Genomic DNA, 20,936 nt, shown 5'->3' on the forward strand with positions numbered 1-20,936 from the left:
AGAACCTCAACCTAAGTCTTATACCTTATTAAAAAATTAACTCACTTCTAAATATTAACCCAAAAGAACTGAAGACAGGTATTCAAACAAAAACTTGTACGTGAAATGTTCATAGCTGCACTATTCACAAGAGCCAAAAGGTGGAAACAACCCAAGTGTCCATCAACTGATGAACGGATAAACAATAAATATGGTGTTGCCACATAACGGAATATATATCCATAAAAGAAGTGAAGCACAGATACATCTACAACATGAATGAACCTCAAAAACGTTAGCTAAGTGAAAGAAGCCAGACACAAAAGGCCACACATATTATACGATTTCATTTATATGAAATATCCAGAACAGGCAAATCCATGGTACAGAAAGCAGACTGATGGTTGCCAGGGACTGGGTTGTGCGGGGTGGGGCAGAAATGGGGGAATGACTGCTTAATGGGTACTGGGTTTCTGTCTGAGATGATGAAAAAGTTCTGGATCTAGATAGTGGTGATGGCTGTACAGCATTGTGAATGTACTTAAGGCCACTGAATCATACACTTCAAAATGGTAAATTTTACGTTATATGTATTTTACCATGATAAAAAAATTAACTCAAACTAGATCAAATTAACTCAAAATAGAAACTATAAAGCTTCCAGAAAAAAAAAGAAAATCTTCAGGATTAAGTCCCAGGCAGTGTTTATAGATTTGACACCAAAACATGGTCCATAAAAGGAAAACTGATAAATTGAACTTCCCCTAAAATTTAAATGTTTATCTGCAAAAGACCCTGTTAAGAGGATGAAAAGACAAGCCACAGACCATGAGAAAACATTTGCAAAGCGTACATCTGACAAAGGACTAGTATGTATAATATATAACAAACTCTGAAAACTCAACAGTAAAAAAAACCCAAACAATTCAATTAGAAAATGGGCAAAAGACATGAACAGCCATTTCACTGAAAAGGATACATGGTAGAAAAGCATATGAAAAGATGTTTAACATCATTAGTCATTAGGGAAACACAAATTAAAATCACGAGATACTACTACACAGGTCCCAGGATGGCTAAAACAAACAAAAAATAATGATAATCTCAGACGCTGGAGAGGATGCAGAGAAACTGGATCCCTCATACCTTGCTACTGGGAATGTAAAATGGTACAGCAACTCCAGTAAATAGTTTGGCATTTTATAAAACGAAATATGCAACTATGAAATGACCCAACAATTGCTCTCCTGGTCATTTAATCCAGAAAAAAGAAAACATATGTTCACACAATCTGTACACAAATAAAGCTACTATGGACATTTGTAACAGTCAAACACTGGAAATAATCTAGATGTCCTTCAACAGGTGAACGATGAAACAAACTGTGGTATACCCATCCTATGGAACATTATAAATATAATAAAATGGAATGAATTACTGATACACAACAGCCTGAATAAATCTCCAGTGAATTACACTGAGTAAAAAAGCCAATACCAAAAGATCATGTACAGCATGATTCCATTTATATAATATTCTTCAAGTGACAAAATTATAGAAGTGGGGGATAGATTAGTGGTTCCCAGGGGTTGGGAAGGAGTATGCTCTGGAGGGAGGGAGGGAGGGAAGGAGGGAGGCAGGTATGGTTATAAAAGGAGGTATGGCTATCCTTGTGGTGATGGAATTCTTCTATGTCTTGACTATGGTAGTGGATACATGAACATACACATGTGATAGAATTGCACAGAACTAACACACAAACATACATCCATACAAGTGACTTACAAGCAAAACTGGGAAAATGTGAATAAGACCAGTGGATTACCACAATGTCAGTATCCTGACTGTGACATTACACTATGGTTTTACAAGATGTTACCATTGGGGGAAAGTGGCTGAAGGGTACAGGATCTCTCTGTATTAATTCTTATAATTGCATGCAAATCTACAATAATCTCAAACTTTAAAAGTTTAATTTTAAAAAAGGCCATTCCATAAGAATGTGATCAACTATAGAGCAGAATAAAGCTTATACTGTAGTTATTTTTACATATCTTTTGTACCAGAATGTATTTTAAAAGCAGTTCCGTCAATACAACTAAATTGCATCTGAATAAAAATGCATATTCTATTAGTGTCAACTGGTCACTGCAAAATACTTCTCATGATGATTAGTCTAGAGCAACTCTGGAACTTAACATCTGCTTACATAGCAGTTTACTCAAGTTAAGGACAATTAGAATATGAAGCCCCCGGGAGAAAAAATAAAATACTGTAAAAAAGCATTTAACGGATACTGTTCAGATTTCAGTACTAGGCTTTATAAGCCAGGGCACACAGCAAGGGGAAACATTAACTCATCTGTTGGCTTTGTAAAGGAACTTTAAAAAATCTTGCTGTGGTCAGATCAATTTAAATATGATTGTTTTCTATCAGAAATTTTCACTTAGTTGAAAATAGTTAAAATGTTCTAGGAGCCTTAGCTGATTATCAGACTAAAAAACTTCTAATTATATTCTAAAAATTTCCTTGTATCTAATCCTGTCAAGAAGAAAGCAGAATGGTGCAGAGTACTGGACTGAGGACAAAAAGACCAGGACTCAAGTCTCTGCACGTCCACCAAGTACTGTGTGACTTTAGAGTAGCCATAGCACATTCAATCAATAAGTGTCTGAGCATCTACTACGTGCCAAGGTCCTACTATGTGGAGATAAAAATGGCAAATAAGACAAGGTTCTTCCTGAGGTTTGCAGTCTAGTGAGGAATACGAAGAAGTAAGTAAGCAATTACATCATAAAGTTCCCGAGATTAACTGTAAAATAAAAGGGCTATCTCAAAAGACCCTTTAGATTTTCCTAGTTCTAACATCCTATGGTCCTACTGGTATCCCCTGATCTAGTCCCATAATGAGGCAGATAAGGAACCTTGATATAGCTTGATATTCATAACAGCTAGAGATTTCCCAACAATAACTAGAAATTCCTTACTTTAGAGATGGGTCATCACAGCATTTAGAAACAACTGTCAGTGCTGAGCTCTTGCTATGTGCTAGCGGCTGGAATTTAAATGCATTAGCTCATTTGCTCCACATAATTCTATGAGGTAGGTATTATTATCTCCATTTTACTGATGAGGAAATAAAGTCACTGAGAAGTAACTTGTTTCAGGTCCAAGAGCTAGCAAGTGGTGGACCAGGGATTTAAATCTAGTCTGTTGATCTCTAAAGCTCATGGACTTAATCACAACTCAGACCCAGGCAGGGGTAACTAGTAGTTTCTTTTCAAATGCCAATTCCAGCTATTCGGTGGCACTGAGGGGTTGAAAAGGTTTTACTCAGGCCCCAGAAGAAAAAGTACCAGAATTACCATGGCTTAGAAGGGAGTCAGGCATCTTCACTACTGCCCCCTAAGGAAGGATGTTTTAAGGGAAGTAAGTGGTAGATTCTAGTTCCTCTTAACCCTGAACAACTAATTCTAAGCATAAATATTCCTGCTTCCAGGTGATATTTGGAACAACTCAGTTCCAGGACTCCTTCTCTTTAAAATTAACCAACCCTATTTTTTAATACCACATATACAGAGTCATGCTTTCTACTACTTCAGAACAATATAAACACCAGTGCAAACCAGTATGAACTACAGCAGGGGAAAAAAATTAGTCTTTCAACAATGTTCTCTAAATTGAAAATGATGCAGAAGACAGATTCTTTAAAAAAATAATGTTATAAAACTTGTTAATACTATGGGTTTTCCTCTGGCCATGCAGATTAGAAACAAGATACTAAGCATAAACAAAATTCTAGCTTTAAAAACATTATCCAAATATTTATGCAGTAACTATAAAATATGCATGTTTAAAGAACATTAGGTTCAAGACAAAATTAGATAAAACACTTTAGAATGATGGCTTTTGAACTTTTTAAAAATGGTAATCCACAGTAAGAAATACCTTTTATATTGTAATCACATACAAATACATGAGATGTATAACTGAAACAAATTCAGGACATGATACTTTCCCTTACTATGTAGTATATTCTGGTATTTTCTATTTTAATCTCTTCCTTTTTTAAAAAAATGCTCATCAAATTGATTTATGATCTATTAATAAGCTGTTATAATCTACAGTTTGAAGAACACTGCCCTAGGAACTCTAAGTCATGGTCAGATGGGAAATAGAAAGGAAAAGAAGAATGTGTGCGTGCATGTGCGTGTACGTGTGTGTGTGTGTGTGTGTGTGTGAAAGAAAGAGAGAGAGATGGGGGAATGAACATGTGCTAGAGAGATGGAAGGGAATAAGAAATGATTCTTTTTTTAAAAATATTTATGGCAGATTATAGCAATAAGATCCTAGTGCTTTGTGGGATAACTAGATTTTCCTCCATCTGGGCACTTAGAAAGTACCATCTGTACTACCCGACGTCAGGTTTTTTTTTTTTTTTCCTTCATTTTTCTTGACTCATATCTACTTCTAGCTCAATTGTCAAGACCTCTTTGCTTATGTTTGTAGTCCCCACAACAGCAGAATACTCCACAGCAGCGGCTGAATTGAATTATTTTACTATATCACAACTCTTTCCAAAACAACCTTGTTTGTGTTACTTCTAGACTGGGAATGGTAAAAACAATCCTATGAAAAGTTATTACTTATAAAAAGTCTTTCCAAACTTGAAATTCTTGGTAGTTTTAACAGCTTTCTCTAGAACATAAGCAAAAAGATGGCTGTACTTTCAAGTACCAGGCCCATTGTTTGATATTTGAAACAATAATCAAAGATATGCCGAGACTTCAAAGCAGCATATTTGGTTAAAAACAACAACAACAAATGCTAGTTTATTTAGTTTTTCTTGATGAAAGTTACTATAAAATTGTGAAGGTATTTAAAGTTCTAGAAAACAACTTGCACTCTGCATAAACGATGACAAGCCACATCAGATAGACCACTGAAATTTTATTCATTTTAAACTGCAAAATACATGAACTACTTTCAACTGCTAGCCAAAATTTTATATACAGCTGACATAGAAATTGATAGATATGGAAAATTGAACAGAAGTAGATAAAAGTCAAGAAAAATGAAAAAAGAAAAACAGGCATTGAGTGGCAATGAGTAATACAGATGGCACTTTCTAAGCGCCCAAACAGAAGAAGATTTAATTATCCCACAAAGCACTAGGATCTCATTGCTATAACGGCTACTGATTCTATGAGAGGTCTCTTGGAATTTTTCAGACTAGATTCAAGGAACACGTTTTACTGATGAGAGGAAACTATAATCAGAGGTGTTGAGTAATTTTTCTAAAGCTACAATTTTTCTAAAGCTCAAGTATCAGATATTGCTATAAAATCATAATAATGACATTTATTAGTATTACCATATCATTCACAGACTGCCCCATGGCCATAATTTACCCTCAAATGAAATATAAGAAAAAAACAAGGCCCACCACACACAATTTATGCAGGTAATTTATAAATAGTATTGACTGAGAAGAATAGGCTATAAGGAAAGCCTAAAAATCCTAGTGCTTCTAGATAGACTTAATGTTATGATTGTCTTTCTGTCTAGCATGCACAGAAAAGTAGATGTACAAATGAGGTAGTTGTATAGTGGTGGTTTGCATGACTTAAATACCTAAGGAATACACTTTCTTTAAGTAACTAGATTTTTAAAGATTAAGAAGTATCTACTAACACATTACCAGTAAATTAAGGATCTGTCCTTTCACTTAAATTCTTTGAAGGCTTTGAAGCAAAAATTAAGAGAACAACCAGTCCAAATCTCTTGTTTTCTGGATTAGATAACTAATGAAAGAGGTCTTCATACAGAGACATGCCCAATATCATACACCTAACATCATCAGGGTGATCTAAGTTCTCCTAGCTCTTTATGCAACACGATATTGCCTCCTCATAATTGGCCTTCTTTTCTATCAGTACTTAGCAAACCAGATAAATAAGATACATAAGGACAAGGAGTATTAGGACATGGGCAGACCAAGAAGCTTAATGAAGTAGGCAAAGATGAGTAGTATCATAAAACATCATGGAACATTCCACAAAATTTTGAGTTCCAAACAAAGAGGAACTAAATACATGCAGGGTAAGGGCCCTTAAACTGGTTCAAGTCCATCTGAAAACACCACCACATGGGCAATGATCAGTATGTTGGAAGTTGTAACTGTTAATCTAGCAGATAACTGCTATGTCTTAATTAGAAGTTATCAGAATGACATTGACTGTGCCCTGGGTAACAGTAAATTATGTTCAAGTTTACATTTTTATCTCTAAAGTTAATTTAGCATCATTTTGAAAAGAGTTGAGGGCCTTTAACTATTTATAATGAAACAAATCAACCCTCGGAAAAAGATTATGTTGGCAATAATTCCACTGTACAGATTAAAAAAACTGAGATTTAATCATTTGCCTCGGACTACCAAATATTCTTCACCAAACAAGGAATTATTCATGGTTATAGATCTTAATTAGGTGTGGAAGAGTTGACCAAAAAAGATGGAACGGCTCAAAGGACTGTTATTTCCTAGAAGTATACACAGCTATTACAAACTTAATTACCGTCTTTCTTTACTGGGGCACCTGAAAATATATTATAGGATCACAATATTCAGCACCAAAACAGAAATGGTAAATATTATCAAAGTAGTAAAATAAAAAAATCTTGTATGGCTGCCAAACTGGTATAAATGTGAAAATTTAACTCTCTGTGGTCTATTGCCAGAATCCTAAAATTGATCCAAATGGTCCTTAAATTTCTGAATACTTTTTTTTCTCTTCTGAAATGACTTCTGTTGAGTATATCTTTAAAATAAAACTATAAACTCTAAGCTTCAATACAAAAGTCTAGGAAAAAATGAATCTATAGTTGATTAGCAAAAGATACCATTAATCTGGGCCTGAGTCAAAAATGCAACTTAACTCAAAAAACTAAAAGTGGAATAACAGGGCTTCCCTGCTGATGCAGTGGTTGAGAGTCTGCCTGCCAATGCAGGGGACATGGGTTTGAGCCCTGGTCCGGGAGGATCCCTCATGCCACGGAGCAACTAGGCCCGGGTGCCACAACTACTGAGCCTGTGCTCTAAAGCCGGTGAGCCACAACTACTGAGCCCATGTGCCACAACTACTGAAGCCCATGCGCCGTACTCCGCAACAAGAGAATCCACCGCATTGAGAAGCCCACGCACTGCAACGAAGAGTAGCCCCCGCTTGCCACAACTAGAGAAAGCCTGCGTGCAGCAATGAAGACCCAATGCAGCCAAAAAAAAAAAAAGGTAGAATACCATGTGATCCAGCAATTCCACTCCTAGGTATATATCCAGAAAAATGAAAACACTAACTTGAAAAGACACATGCACCCCAATGTTCATAGCAGCACTATTTATAATAGCCATGATATGGAAGCAACCCAAGTGCCCAGCAACAGAAAAATGAATAAAGAAGATGTGGTGTATATATATATATACAATGAAATATTACTCAGCCATAAGAAAAAATGAAATTCTGCCATTCGCAGCAATGTGGATAGACCTAGAGAATATTATGCTTAGTGAAATAAGTCAGACAGAGAAAGACAAATACTGTGTGATATCACTTGTATGTGGAATCTAAAAAAATACAAATGTATATGCAAAACAGAAACATACTCAGATATAGAAAACAAACTAGTGCTTACCAAAGGGGAGAGGGAAGAGGAGAGGAGCAAATTAGGGGAATGGGATTAAGAGATATAAACTGCTATGTATAAAATAAACAACAAGGATGTATTGTACAGCACAGGGAATTATAGCCATTATCTTCTAATAACTTTTAATGGAGTATAATCTGTAAAAATAGGGAATCACTATGTTCTACACCTGAAATTAATATAATATTGTAAATCAACTATACTTCAATAAAAAAAAATCTGACAAAGTCAAGGAAAAAATGCCAACAATAATAAAACAAACTAGTAACAGTAACAGCAACCCTTTATGTTTCTAAGGGTCTTGTACTTTTAATGGAAGTTGATAGCTGGCTCAGCATTTACTAAAAAAACAGATATAAGAAAAGTATCAACTGGAGGGCACAGCTATGAGAGTATTTTGGTCTCAAACTGTTTTAAGAATAAAAGCAATGCTGCTAATTAACATAAACTACTTTAGCAAACATGAAAAATACATCCTGTGCTAGTATAATTGGAACATAGTAGTAGTTCAGTATAACCATAATACACGTTGTTTAAGTAGGTGCTTGCTAGGTCACACTGAGCAGGGTGATCCAAAGACCAAAGGCATTCACTGCTGGATAAGGCAGAAAATGAATCTAACTTCTTTCTCACTAAGGTATCAGTAGTTGATGAAGAATATTTTATTGATCAACACTACCTGTTGCAAGGAACAGAGAGCTGGACTTCTGTACGTGAAGAGTAGGGGCTGGGGAGAACAGAGTCAGTCACTTGCTTAGACATTGGTAGGAATGGAAATAATGTTCACCGGTAACTTGGAAAAAACTTTCATTATAAATAGGTCAAATTTACCAGTTGTAATGGCCATGCGAGGGACAGAGTTATAAACTTGAAAACATGTACAAGAAGTTCAGAAGAAGTGTATTTTCTTGAAGCCTAAACTCAATCACTTTTTAGACTTAGCTCAAATTGTTCCCAACGTGAATCATTCGGAAAAGCAAAGACTGATTTTATATATATATATATATCTTATAAAATGATGAGTAAAACAATCAACCAGAGAGAGAGGCAATCTCTCAAGTATCCTGTAGAATCCAAAAACACATGGCCTCAGTGCCTTTACCCTCCTTTCTACAAAACATGATGAACGTTCTGTATATATTCCCTTAGTCATCATTTGTCTTCAACATGGAGTGTATTGGAAATGGTTGGGAAAAAACCAAAAGGTGGGGTTTTTTGTTTTTTTCCCCCCCTAAGAGAAGGTTGACAGAGACCAGTGGATTGATTACTCAGATATGCCTCCAAGACATTTAGTTTCTGTTATTATGTCCCCTGGTATCAGTGAAAAATTTTAAATTGAAATCCAGGAAACTATCCAGAACTTGACAGCTCATGATAAATGAGAGGTTTAAACAAGTGGAATTAGTGGAGATTACGATTTTTAAAGAAAGATTCATTGCTCTCAATTTCTGGAGATACCTTAAATCGTTGGCTCTTTACTATTTAGTAGTCCTGGAAAAAAGCTTTTTTTTAAAAAAAAAATTACATGTGCAGCACTGAGCTTGAAAAATTTAAAGCCATTGCTTTTGACATTTTCTTGAGAGCAATGTTTGAGGAAAAATCACTCTTACCTATTACTGCATATCTACTCTGAAACCTCAGGAAACTTTTTCCAAAGTGAGTATCAGAATACAAGTAATATAGAAAACTTAACTCCCTCAAATTCCAATCTTACATATACCTATTTTTCAAAATTTCTGAACTCAAGAAATTCTAGTTCCTCATTCTGAAGAAATGCAAATGATCCTACAAAAGCTCATTATTAAAAATGACTTGAGTTTTCAAATCAAAACATTCACCCAAAAGGCTGGTCTAGAAAACTGATTTGTTATAGTGGATGGTACTTCTAATGGTCCATTCCTAACGTGATTGTTGTGACCAGTGAGGGACAGTAGGGAGGCTGGCACGAAAAATATGAGGCAAAGCTCCTTATGTTAAAAATTGGAGGAAAATATACAAAAAAATCTTAAAGAACACAAGGTATGAGTACGTTCCAAGAGTTCATTTGGATCTACTATCAGGTATCCCAACTAAAGACTTCTGGCTTTCATGATTATAACTTATAAAATACAGCTGCAAAAGCCAATCCAAAAGCTGTAGGTAACTCGTTACTGCAAAGAAGTCATTTGAAGGAGTTCCTACCTCTAGATTTGGCTGGTAAGGAGGATTTCAAGATCATCACAACCGCATCTGTTTTCTTTCTATGGAGAGTCTAATACTGAGTCATGAAAATGCAATTTATTAAACATAGGTAATAGTACTTGAAAATTATTTCCAAAAATACTGGTCATAACCCACCATTTAAAACTCTGATAACAGTTTTAAGTGGAAATCCATGCAAAGAGATGTTTATCAACCTTGAAAATCTGTTTTTATAATAAAAAAACTATTTTTGGGAAACTAGCTTTTTCAAATGAATTATCCTTTAAATCTAAAGTTTGATATTACATCCTGTACTGGGGTTGAATAGTGTCCCCTAAAATTCATATCATTACCTCAGAATATGACCTTATTTGAAAATAGGCCCTTGGGACTTCCTTGGCGGCACAGCGGTTAAGAATCTGCCTGCCAATGCAGGGGACATGGGTTCGAGCCCTGGTCGGGGAAGATCCCACATGCCGCAGAGCAACTAAACCCATGTGCCACAACTACTGAGGCTGCACTCTAGAGCCCACGAGCCACAACTACTGAAGCCCACGTGCCTGGGGTCTGTGCTCTGCAACAAGAGAAGCCACCGCAATGAGAAGCCCACACACTGCAATGAAGAGTAGCCCCTGCTCGCCACAACTAGAGTAAAGCCTGTGCGCAGCAACGAAGACCCAATGCAGCCAGAAATAAATAAATAAATAAATAAATTTAAAAATAAAGAAGAAAATAGTGTCTTAATTTGTAATTAAATTAAGATGAGGTCATATTGGATTATGGTAGGCCCTAAATCTGATGACTAGTGTCTTTATAAGAGAAAAGTAAGAGAGATGTGGATACAGAGACACACAAGGGAAAAAGCCATGTGATGATGGACAGAGGCACAGACTGACCTGATGCAGCCACAAGCCTAGGAACACCAAGGATTGCTACCAACTACCAGAAGCTGGGAGAGAGACACAAAACAGATTTTCCTCAGGGCAGCCAAAAGAAACCAACCCTGCTGACACCCTAATTTTGGACTTCTGGACTCAAGAACTGTACGAGAATAAATTTCTGTTGCCTTCAGTCACTCATTTTATGGTACTTTGTTATGGTAGCCCTAGAAAACTAATATACATACTGTTCCAATGGAATTTCCATCTTAATAATACCTATTTTAGGAGGCATTTCACCATCACAGCAGTGTAGATAGATAGCACACCTTTGCAAAATCAAAGTCAGCTCTTTGGGAATAACAGAAATCAAAATAGCAACCCAAATGACATTAAAAAATAAATTTATTTATTTTTGGCTGCATTGAGTCTTCTTTGCTGTGCACGGGCTTTCCCTAGTTGCAGTGAGTGGGGGCTACTCTTTGTTGCGGTGCACGAGCTTCTCACTGCAGTGGCTTATCTTGTTCCCGAGCACAGGCTCTAAGCCGGCGGACTTCAGTAGTTGTGGCTTGCGGGCTCTAGAGCACAGGCTCAGTAGTTGTGGCGCACGGGCTTAGTTGCTCTGCAGCATGTGGGATCCTACCGGACCAGGGCTCGAACCTGTGTCCCCTGCATTGGCAGGCAGATTCTTAACCACTGCGCCACCAGGGAAGACTCCCGAATGACACTTGATATACCATTTGATATACGTAAGGGCAACGCAACATAGATGTCTTGCACAATGGTATGACTTTTGCAAACTATTACCATGTTAGATCAAGAACAATGTTTCCAAGAAAATATGAAGATGATATGAATGTTCTTGTCACATCAGATTCTGAACAGAAATTTCTTTGTAAAACTCCATGAAGATTCACAATGAACATCAACCACAAATTAGATGCAGTGGGCTCTACTGGTTCTATCATAGTTGAAACACTTAAAGCAGTTATCAAATTTTAAAATATTCCAGTCTGATGGAATGTCTTTTCATTAAGCAAGAGTGGATTTAAAAAGCCATTCACTCTGTTTATCAGATTTCTTGCCATGTGTACATACAAGCTGCATTTCTGCCCTTCTCCCCACGTTAGGGACCACTAAACCCTAACCTGCAGATTCAGCATCATGCCAGGCTCTGGGCCCCCAGGATTACGAGAAACCTTAAGAAACTAGTTTATCAGCTCCGCATCAAGTTAGTCTTGCTGCTGTTGCTCCCATTCTGATGTCTGACTTTCACTTTAGCAATACTTTTATCTGATTGTTAATAATCAAACTCTGTTAACCTCTTAGCCACTCCACTCACTCTAAAGCAGCCTAAATCCTTTTCTTGTTTTTCTATCAGGTAACTTCAAATACTTTCAAAACTGAAGATCTATGCCTGAACCCTCTTTCCCAGGTCTCAGTCTTAGACCCTTCTATCCGTTTCTACCATTCCCTAAGGTAACCTGATGGCTCACACCCTGGCTTACAGTAGGGGATTTCTGATGCCATGCAAACTTCCCTGGTATTAATTCCCTATCTAGGCTTCTACCAACTACCACCCTTTGCCAAAACACCCTGTTCCTATGCACTGCCTACAGGCCGGGGTTTGAAACCTACTGCCCAACCTCCCTGACAGTTCACACACCTGGGCTTTTTCCTACTGCCTGTTGCTAGGAATCTGCCCTGTCCTCAAGGGTCTGCCTGGATTCCAAATCTTTGTCAGCCATTCAGCCACTCTGACTGTTACTGACACCATCGAAGTAATTTAGCTTTTGTGTTTTTCTATTAAACAAATTACATCAGAATTTTTAAAAACACAATTTTTGATGAAAGTATGTTTTTATGGGGAGAGAGGATTAATGGCCAGTAGTCAACATTTCCTGAGCATCTACTATTACCTAACATTGTTTTAAGAAGGCAGCATGTTTTAACTCATTTAATCCTTGTAATAACCTTAGACAGGTAGGTGCTATTACCATACTCATTTTACAGACAAAGAAACAGCATTACAGAAGTTACGTGTACAAGGTCACATACCAATATGTGTGCAGCTATGATATAAATTCAAGTAGATGGGCTCCAGAACCTGTGTTCTTAACCACTATACTATATTGCATCTCTACCTTCTGCTACCCTATCCCCATCCCTAAACTCCAATGATGTTTTCAAATTTTAAGTCATTTCAAATTTATACCTGTTAAGATCCTCCAGTAAATGTTTCCAACTCCTCCCCTACCCAGCCCCAAATCTAAGTCCCCAACTCTAATGTGAACTCTTTGAAATGATATATGTTTTCATAGGCTGTATTTTCTTACGATGAAGTTTACCTGAATGTAAAAGCATGAAGTACAGGGTGTGACACTCAGGAATTTGATGATTAAATCAGTAATAAATAAGTAAAATCCCCTGGTCATTCATCAAATTTCATCTTCTACAAAGTGTAATCTAAATTACAACTATAATTGTGAGCTTTAGAAAGAGGTGAGGGGAGTCCTCTGGATTATATATGCCCCATTATTTCATCTAGAATTGTGTTGGACATTTACTGCCATACAGGTTTGTCGATTCATTTAAAGAGGTCTAGGCTCTGACCTGGTATAAAATAAGATTTAGCCTTGCAAAGTAGGCCTAGTCAATATAAATAACAATCCTGAAAATGTGAGCAGACATTTTGATATTTTATGACAATTCGTATAAGAGAAACGAGATCGAGATTCTTTTCTGACATGAATAGTGAGGAGACTGAAGATAATAAAGAGACAACCACCCAAGCCTCTAATCCACAGCTGGAAACTGGTCTTAATAAAAAGTAAAAAAAAATCTGAAAGAAGACCTAAAAAGGCTAACTGTCCAATTCACGGGAAAAGAGAAAGCATTAAAAGAACTCATTGTTTAATTTATGGAGGAAAGTTTATCAAAAACAGCAGGCTGAAAAATACCTTTGTAAGAATAACAGAGAAACAAAACATTTATAAGTCCATATAACAACTCTTCCAAGAAATAAATACTGCCTTCCTTAATATTATCTAATTACAGCCAAAAGAGGAATAGCATCTTTAGAATTTAAAGGTGTTAGAGCTTAATAGGATATAAGGTATTATTACATCTAGTACTACCCCTCATTTCTCCATATGAAGAAACAGGTCCCAGGAGAGAATCTGACTTGTCCAAGTCCCTCACTTTATCTTACTCAAGATTTTTCATATTATCTAGAGCAGCATATGATACATAGAATGTAGATCATATGATCTATCAATGTAAGAAAAGATTTAAATATGAACTACATTAAAAAAATTCCTTTAACTAAAGGTTTTGGCAATAAACTAATTTCAAAAGCTACTGTATGTTAAATAAAATGTTAACTTTCATGAAAAAGGAAAATCACCTAATGCCTCAAGTACCGGTTTCTTGATTTTAAGGGGTTTGTAGGTATGCATTCAGAGTTAAAACACACAAAACAAATTTTCTTGATGTGTGCTTTCATAAGAATTTAGTCATTTATACCATTTTAAAATAATGAGAACACTTCTCTGTTAAGCTTTCATGGTAATTCACTAGAGAGAGTAAATTTTATGACTCAGCTTTTTGTGCTCACTTACACATGCCTGAATGGTCCACTTAAATTGCTTGCTATATTTTAAATTCAGGCCTGGAGTAGGATTCTTGTTTCTCTGAGGCTCACAAAGACTAGACTCACAGCTTAGTTCTACAGTGCCTATTTAGCTGGACTTAAAGCCTACATCAAGTAGTTTATTGTCAAAATAAAAAGCAATCTTCATGGAGCTTAGTAACTTAAGTAGCTCTCCAGAGTTTGGTAAATATTTTGTGTCTACTTTTTATCTCTATTGTCAAGGAAGTGTTCTATAGAGTGGTGAAGTATTATTTTACACATCTAAAAGGTACTATGGATACTACAATCCTTCAGGTTCATGGTTACAACTGAGAAGCACAAAGCCACCTACCATAATTTTCCAAACACACAATTTTCTTAGTCATTCCCAAGGTTTTCTGTTTGTTTTTTAAGCATCCTGGAGTCCCATCTTAATCAGTCTGGGGTTTTTAAAATTCAGGCTCTGAAAATAGCATGGAAAAGGCTTTTAAGTATACCCCACAGACTGAGAGGAAAATGATGACCCTCCCAAACAAAAGCCATTTCTCTAACTAATGCTTTGCTCACCTTATTTCTCACACACTTGGACTGTTTTCCCTGCTCACCTCCATCCATTCAAGTCTTCCACACTTTGTGGTGTGTTCAAAACCCAACTCCTTCCACGATGGCTTCCCAATCTCCTCTATCAGAATTAGCCCCCCCCCACCCCCCTTAGTGTTCCCAAAGCACTTTGTCATAGTCTGTGTTGCTTTTGAATTATCTGAGTATGTCTTTCTGCCCCAGTATCTGGGCCAACATCTTTTTCCTTTCTTCACTGTCTACTAACAGTAATACTCAATAAGGGTTTATTAAACTGAGTGAGGTGAGTAGGGCTATTGACTCATAATATCCCATTCTCTAGTCTTAGAGTAAACTAGGGCAGAGAATCTACAGCAACTCTTGAAAAGTGGGCTAATCATGGTTTGATCAGAATGGCGAGCTACCCAAGATGGTTGAGGTAATGAAAAAGTAATCACAAAATAGTATGAAGGTATAAAAAGAGCAATTAAAAAAAATCTATACCTACTGCTGTGTTCTGAGACCAGATACAAATGGTGCTACAAAATGTCATTTTAAAATAAACAAAAAACTACTTATCCAGTCAATCAGTAAACACTAATACAGCTGTTAGGTAAAGAATATAAAGAGATATAAAGCACAGATCTAGGTTCTGCCCTTAAAGACTTCCCAGTTTTAACTATTAAGAACTAAAATTCTCTACTAAAATTCTCTATTGACCTCATGGAAAGAAAACTGATAATAAAAAACAGTTTATGGGACTTCCCTGGTGGCACAGTGGTTAAGAATCTGCCTGCAAGTGCAGGGGCCACAGGTTCAAGCCCTGGTCTGGGAAGATCCACATTCCACAGAGCAACTAAGCCCGTGCACTACAACTACTGAGCCTGCGCTCTAGAGCCCGCAAGCCACAACTACTGAGCCCACATGCCACAACTACTGAAGCCCGCGCACCTAGAGCCCATGCTGCTCAACAAGAGAGGCCACTGCAATGAGAAACCCATGCCCGACAACAAAGAGTAGCCCCCGCTCACCGCAACTAGGGAAAGCCCGTGCACAGCAACCAAGACCCAACACAGCCATAAATAAATAAACAAATTTATTAAAAACAGTTTATGATAAATGCTAAATGAAAGATAAATATAAGATATCCAAGAGCTGTTGAGGATTGCTGATAAACAGAATTATGGATTAAGATAGTAAGGGAAGATTTCAATGAAGAGGTAAGGTCTGAGTTTCACGACGTATAAAATGAGGTGGTTTGAAATAGATGACCTCTGGGCTTACCTTCCAAATCTGAAATTTTATTGTAGTCTTATCACATAATTATATCAATAATAGTGACTTGATATTAACTAACAACCCCCTGAATAGAGTTTTCTTCTTAATCATTATGAAAGTAACAGCTTTTAAAAAGCTGTCAGTCCTCAAGTAAGCAGTTTTATCGAATCATTTTAATTTAAATATAAATATCCAAAACTGAATGTGATATATCTCACAAGAAGGTTTGGTATTTTGTAAGAGAACTTGAGTTGGAGGCTTTTTTTCTTTATACCAGTTTTGGTGTGGCTTCCAAAATTCAAAACAGGCTTTTAAGTGCACACTTTTTCATACCCAAAAGTTGTATTTGAAATCATTTAAATTATTCTTGTCTCTCTGTGGATAGGAAGTGAATAGAGTAAACCTGCAAAAGTTCATCACCACTATTAAAGCACTTTTTTCTTTGTTCTTTTTGACTGTCATGGCTTTTGTACCCAGCAGTTACTGATGATCAAATGTATTCTGAAGTTCAGCCAAAGTTTTTTTTTTTTTCTTTTTTTTTTTTAGGGCAACACTCAAAACAAAGCAAATATTGGCTTAGTTATGACACTTGTTGTTCTAATACATTAATAGCCTATTGTCCACTGTGGTTGTCTCAACAAGATAATACATTGAAAAACAGCGTTTCCTGATAGGAAGTGAATTCCCACTGTGTGTCACAGGACCCTAGCCAAAAGCTGGGCTCTAAAGGAGAAAAAGCAGTCCCTTCTGAGATTGCATACATAGCAGACCAGAGTAACGATTAGACTTTTTCTTCCCTCTTGTTTAAAAAGGCTTTCTGCTTCAGCTCAAACTACAGTCTATTTGACTGATTTTGCTATCATAGGACTGTTTTTCTAAAATGGTTTCAAATATTTTAGACAAAGTTTGTTCAACATCCTGTAGGCAGCAGTATCCTGCATATTTCTGACTCTAGAGAATTTCCTTAGTTGTAAATGCCACAATGGATAAGGTAACATGACAAAGAAGATATTGGGATGTGTCATAAAGACACAGTGTGACCATTTTCAAGGTTAGTTTCATACAAGCAATTGTTTAAGCCATTATAATATACGAGGTACAATAATTGCAACGGTACGCAAAAATTGGGGCTCAATTAATCCACACATCACAAATGTGTTTATTTCATTTAGAATTTGATTAGTGAGAAACTGATGTCACTAGCAGAGCCACACACAGAAGAGTAACTGATACTGCCCTAACAAGGCATTAGTACCCCTTTTTAAATACTGAAAATGTACTTTTTTTTTCCATCTATTTTCACAGACTCAAACTTGGAGAACTTTCTCTGCCCAGTTCCACTTACCAGTGGATACTGGAAAACTCCAACAATAGAAGAACTAAGAACAGTTGTCATTTTGGTACATTCCAGTGAGACTGTCTCTGTCATCTAGGTACTCCCACCCTTTAATGCAGTGCTTGCCTCTTAGAAGGTCCTCAACACATTTTGCTAAACTGAACTATGTCAAACAATTGATACGAAAATTAACACAGAATTCTAGCATTATTTGGATAACAAATAATCTCTCGGGTTTTAGGGAAGTATACTTATTCAAGGTATGTCAAGCCTTCTGCTAAGAAGCTACGGTCACCAGCATGAAAACACACAGACTCCCCTACCTCCAGGCCAAGAAAATGTCTTTTTATCTTCCTGTTGTAATTATATAAATCAAACGATGAATTCTTATTCCATGTTGCTTTCAGGATAGTTGTCGTTTGATGGAATTATAACAATAAAATTGTGAAACAGGTAATGTTAAACAACCTACATGTGATGCAGCAAAAATTCCTGCTTCGGTTACTTTATAACTTTGCTGTGTAACTTGATAACTTTGCTGGCAGGATGGTAGCGCACAGTTCACCTCTAAGGCTGCTTCCTCAGCACCAAGTCAGAAAACTTTAGCTATGTCAAGCAACATCAATTTTAGCATTCAGTGAAACAGAGAGATGGATTAGAGGGCTAGAATGTGAAAACAATTTAAACAAGGGGACTGAAGCCAAGTTTCAAAGCCCTCAGGATTAACTCTGAATGGCTGGATTCATTGAAAATTACAAAGATCCATTTTAAAAACAAACATCACCTCAGAATCTTCTCCTCAAGTATTCAAGCTTGATAAAAAGATTTGCTTTTACTTCTGGAATGGATTTTATACTTTTGAAAGTAAATTTTTAGAAAAGGAGAGTTTATGTAAAATATAGTATAATATTTAACTTCTCTCTCTCTCTTTTTTTTTTCCACATTCTTAAACTTTCAAATAGCTTAGGCCATATGGCAGGTCAAACAAATTACAGACCACACAATATACACAAAAGATGTTTTTAATTTAAATAACAGAAACTTCATACAATTTGGGTTATATAGCTTAAGTCAATATTAAAAATAATACTATGTAACTATTACAGCTGGAAGGGACATTAAAACTCATCTATTCCAATCTTTCATTTTATACTCAATAGATGGTAAAACTGAGGATCAAGGGGGTTAAGTGACAGGCTCACAATCTCACACTCCAGTTACCAGACTTTGAACCCAATGTTATTTCATTAATCTGCTGAAAAATGACTCCTAGGGCAGTCTTACCCACTCATGAATGGCTGGGACAGTGGGGCCTACTTTTGGTGTTCTAGCCAGAGGAAGAGAAGTTGGTGAGGGGTTTTTCCATTTCCACACAGCACTATCACCCCTTTCCAGTAGCACCTAGGTTCTGGGTTCTGTCCCAAAATGGAGGTAGGAGGGAAGGCTGATAGCCTAAGTATATCTGATGGGGAGAAAGGGAACAACTTGGAAATAATCCAGATACCTATCAAAAGATGAATGATTAAAAAAATTATAGTATACCCATCCATACACTGAAGTACCATACAACCATTAAAAAGAATGAGGCAGATACATAATGGTGTGTGTAGTATAATTTTATTTGGATTTTTAAAAAAGATGTCCACTCATATTCACAGAAATTTTCTGGAAAAATAGAGAAGAAACTCCCCACTGGGGCACAGCGTTCAAAGATTAGGGTAAGAAAGAGACATTTTGTCATATGCCCTTTATATTGTTTCATCTTTTTACCATGTGCATTCTTTAAGTTATAAAATTAATACTTTTTAGAAGTACATTAAAGCAGAGAAGGGAACTTCTCTAGAGCCCTGGGAAAACCCTGAGGAAGACAAAGATGGGGTCTAACAAGGGTAATTTGATACTCTGTATCTAATCTATGTGACACACAGTTTATTTCTCTAGAAAAGACTTCCTAACCCTTTTCATGTCACTTTAGTTTTCACTAATACAGTGTGCATAAATAAAATTTGTATAGCATACTGGAGTAAAGAGGAGGGGGTTTGGGGGCAGCCATATGATAGGGCTAAGTAAAAAAAAAACCCACTCCATTTTCTCTGTATTACATAATTATTACAAGAAAAAAATAAGATAGAGTATTATTAGATATTGGCTATTGACTTTCTACAAAATTTCCCAATAAAAATCTATCTAGAAAATCTTCTAATTTCAGTATTTAACAGCAAACTAGTTGGCAAGCTTTGCTCTGGAGCAACTATAAAAGTCTAGGAGTAACTATATTCTCCTAGAGTTCAAAGGGACAGTAGAGGTCATCTAGCTCAGTGGATTGAAACACATTTTAAAAAAATAAACCAGAACAGAAAATATAGCAGTATGTTTTTTGCACTGTTAAGAGAAATTTATTTTAGAGATTAAGTGGTGTGTATGTGGTACATGTATTGGGTTGTGACGCAAAATATATTAAAAAAAAAAAAAGATTGAAAGCCACTTACCCAAGGCTATACAACTAATAATTGTACACTGAGTATAATAGGCAATGTTTAATAAATGTCTACACAACACCTGTGGCAAGAGGTTCACCTAGTTCCTGCTTGAAAATTTATTTTCTTGTTGAGGACATCACTTACATACTAATTCTACTGCTCAGATATTAAACAGTAAATTTCCAAAATTTCTGATATACACAATTTATTTGAAGCAAAGCTTTAGTTTTCATGTCATTTGTAAGAATGATTCTGGGTTAACATCTAAACATTTTTTTCTCAAATCTAATACATTCCCTTTAGCATCTCTGGAATAGGCATGAGTCTTTTACCAAGAAAATTAGGGTATTCTAAGCTGGAAAAGGTCTTAGAGAGCTAACCCAAATTCCTAATTTTACAGATGTAGAAACTAGTGTCCAAAGTAAAAGCCTCTTAATTCCCAGGCTAGTGCTTTTTTCTATTATATCAGGCTTTTACTTTATTCTTATATCCTTGTGATGTTAGAAAATAGCTAAACACATTACTACTACCAAAGAGTAGTAGTTCAGCCAAGAGGAAGCTGAAGCAAGGAAATGATAGGATGTTTAAGTCCAGAAAGGATGACACAATGCCACCCCTGCAAGCTTTACAGAAATCTGCCGTTTTCAACCCGCAGCTTTAGATTTCAACTAAGGCAAATGATTCAACTTGCTTGTTCTGAATGGGTGTGTCTGCCCCATAAGGGGACACAATGAACATGCAAGAGAGGAAGACAACAGTACAGACATCACAAAGCACAACCTCTCTCTCAACGTGCCCACTTTGATCAGTGCATAATCAAACACTTCACAGGCATTTAAAACCCAACTACAAAAAGAACTCCAATATGCGAGAAGGTTAGACCCCACTTGCAAAGAAATATTGCTGAATGTGGA

The 20,936-nt window shown here is 36.4% G+C and overlaps 1 protein-coding gene across 4 annotated transcripts in view; it reads right to left on the reverse strand.

Moving 5' to 3' along the window:
- Window positions 1–20,936, reverse strand: part of ADD3 (adducin 3) — a 124,263-nt gene that overhangs the window by 33,332 nt on the left and 69,995 nt on the right. Inside the window, exon 2 of one of the 4 annotated variants that reach the window (XM_065894210.1) lies at window positions 8,360–8,407. The exons of the other annotated variants lie outside the window; for them this stretch is intronic. The gene's annotated coding sequence lies outside the window, so the exon portion shown is untranslated. The remainder of the gene's footprint in view (window positions 1–8,359; window positions 8,408–20,936) is intronic. 4 annotated transcript variants of the gene reach the window in all.

This window comes from Phocoena phocoena, chromosome 16 (assembly GCF_963924675.1).
Source record: "Phocoena phocoena chromosome 16, mPhoPho1.1, whole genome shotgun sequence".
In the NCBI taxonomy this organism is placed as follows: domain Eukaryota; kingdom Metazoa; phylum Chordata; class Mammalia; order Artiodactyla; family Phocoenidae; genus Phocoena; species Phocoena phocoena.